The 3,123-nt window shown below is 50.9% G+C and overlaps 1 pseudogene; it reads left to right on the top strand.

Annotated features, from left to right (window-relative positions):
- The window catches only part of Gm7357 (predicted gene 7357), a 4,115-nt pseudogene continuing 1,313 nt past the window's right edge, over window positions 322-3,123 (top strand).

Consider the following 3,123-nt stretch of genomic DNA (forward strand, 5'->3'; position numbering starts at 1 on the left):
TGGTTACAAGTCATTATGTGGGTGCTGGGAATTGAGCCCTGGTCCTCTGGAAGAGCAGCCAGTATTCTTAACTGCTGAGCCAACCCTTCAGCCCCTGAAACAATGAAGAATGGTTTAAGCCAAATTTAAATTCAGGACTTAGGGCAATTAAATTTCATCTAGAGAAAAGTCAATATATTTTTAGAGGATTTGGTAGGCGGATACATGAAATGGCTTTTGTGACTATACCACTGTTCTTAATATAATTGTTTTAATTACTTTTTCCATTAGCCTATAATGGTTTTTCTTTCAGTATGATTCTACTGGTAAAAGACATAAATCGGAGGGGATAGGACGAAGAGACCGAAAGGAAGGCTCAGTTTCCTTTCCGCGGACCCTCCTGCCTGAGCTGCATCTGCCGCTGCCACAAAGCCTAGCAAGTTCAGCTGCCAAAAGGTTAGGGAGACCGGCCAGAGGTTCGAGAGTTTTCTGGCCAAATGCGGGCTGGACCGGACTGGACCTGGAGACAGATTGTAGGCGGCTGTGGACGATTTACAACCACGACTTCAAGCCCAGCTATGGGACCCCTGCCCCTGGCTTCTCCTCCATGCTGTATGGAATGAAGAGCGCAAATCTGGCCTTCATCACCAAGACTCGGGTCAGGTTCTTCAAACTAGACCGCTGGGCTGATGTGCCCAGAAAAGAGGCGAATAAAGCCAGGGTCGAACATCAGCAAACAACACAGATCACTGTTGGCCAGGATCTTTCACAACAGGGCTGACTACCTTCATGGGAAGCATGGGGTAGATGTTGAGGTCCAAGGGCCCCATGAAGCCCGAGACAGGCAACTCCTTATCCGCCTGGATTTGAACCTCAAGGAGGTACTAACCCTAAGGCTTCACAACGGAGGAACCTAGCCTGTCACCCGCACTCACCTATTCCCACTGTGCTGGACGCCCCAGTTTGTCTTCTACCATGGAGAACAGGACCTGCCCTGCCCGCTGGGCCCCGGTCAAAGCTATGAACTCCACATCTACTGTAAGACCAGCATTGTGGGTTACTTCCCAGCCACTGTCCTCTGGGAATTCCTGGGACCCCGGGGAGTCAGTAGCAGAAGGAGCAGAAACTTTTTTTTTAATTAGGTATTTTCTTCATTTACATTTCCAATGCTATCCCAAAAGTCCCCCATACCCTCCCCCCCGCAACTCCCCTACCCACCCACTCCCACTTTTTGGCCCTGGCATTCCCCTGTACTGAGGCATATAAAGTTTGCAAGACCAATGGGCCTCTCTTTCCAATGATGGCCAACTTGGCCATCTTCTGATATGTATGCAGCTAGAGACACGAGCTCCGCTGGGTGGGGTGGGGGGGTGCTGGTTAGTTCATATTGTTGTTCCACCTACAGGGTTGCAGACCTCTTTAGCTCCTTGGGTACTTTCTCTAGCTCTTCCATTGGGGGCCCTGTGATCCACCCAATAGCTGACTGTGAGCATCCACTTCTGTGTTTGCTAGGCCCCGGCATAGCCTCACAAGAGACAGCTATATCAGGGTCCTTTCAGCAAAATCTTGCTAGTGTATGCAATGGTGTCAGCATTTGGACGGTGATTATGGGATGGATCCCTTGGTATGGTAGTCTCTAGATGGTCCATCCTTTCGTCTACAGAGCAATTGTGATAAAAACTGCATGGTACTGGTATAGCGACAGACAAGTAGACCAATGGAATAGAATTGAAGACCCAGAAATGAACCCACACACCTATGGTCACTTGATCTTTGACATGGGAGCTAAAACCATCCAGTGGAAAAAATACAGCATTTCAACAAATGGTGCTGGCACAACTGGCGGTTATCGTGTAGAAGAATTCGAATTGATCCATTCCTATCTCCTTGTACTACGATCAAATCTAAGTGGATCAAGGAACTCCACATAATACCAGAGACAGTGAAACTTATAGAGGAGCAGAAACTTTCTACATTGCCCAATTCCTGGTGGCTGTCGCCCACAGTCCTCTGGCTGCACAGTTGAAACCCACAACTCCCTTCAAACGCCCCCCTTGGCTCACCAGAAACTCTGTGTTGACCAACCGGATTGAGGAAGGAGAGAGGGCCGACCAAGCCAAGGGCTATGAACTAGAGCTAAGTTTGGCCCTGGGGACTTAACCCAACCATCCTCCTTTGACAACTGCTCCCTACCCTTCTTCAGGGACCAAGTATCTTCACTGCCCCAAAGGAGGTTGCTGAGATCAAGGCCCAGCTGGAGACATCCCTGAAACCCAGGAGCTATGAGGTGAAGCTCTGGCTGCTGCTGCACCTGGAGGAGCTGCATATGGAGCATTACATCCAGCACTGTGACCTGGAGTCGGTACCCATGACCTGGGACCCTGTGGACCAGAATCCCAGGATGCTCACACTGGAGGTTCCTGGTGTGACAGAGAGCCGTCCCTCAGTGCTACGAGGTGACCACCTTTTTGCCCTTTTGTCCTCTGAGACCCAACAGGATGACCCTGTCACCTACAAGGGTTTCGTGCACAAGGTGGAACTGGACCGTGTCAAGCTGAGCTTTTCTACAAGCCTCCTGAGCCGATTTGTGTATGGGCCAACCTTCATGGTGAACTTTACCTTCAACCGCCAGCCCCTTCGGGTCCAGCACTGGGCCCTAGAGTTAACGGGACGCTGGGTGCTATGGCCCATGCTTTTTCCTGTGGCCTCCCGTGGGGTCTCGCTGCTGCCCTCAGATGTGAAGTTCAAGCTCTACGATCAGAGTCTGGAATCAAACCCTGAGCAGCTGCAGGCCATGAAGCACATTGTGAGGGGTACCACCCGGCCTGCCCTCTACATCATCTTTGGGCTTCCAGGTACCGGCAAGACTGTCTCATTAGTGGAGGCCATCAAACAGGTAGTGAAGCACTTTCCCAAAGCCCACATCCTGGCCTGTACCCCATCCAACTCAGGGCCTGACCTCCTCTGTCAGTGGCTCTAGGTCCATCTGCCCAGCTCCATCTACCGTCTCCTGGCCCTGAGCAGGGACATCCGAATGGTTCCTGAGGACATCAAGACCTGCTGTAACTGAGATGCTAAGAAGGGAATATGTGTATCCTGCTAAGAAGCACCTGCAGCAATATCGGGTCTTAATTACCACCCTCA

The sequence above is a fragment of the Mus musculus genome, chromosome 1 (genome assembly GCF_000001635.26).
Source record: "Mus musculus strain C57BL/6J chromosome 1, GRCm38.p6 C57BL/6J".
In the NCBI taxonomy this organism is placed as follows: domain Eukaryota; kingdom Metazoa; phylum Chordata; class Mammalia; order Rodentia; family Muridae; genus Mus; species Mus musculus.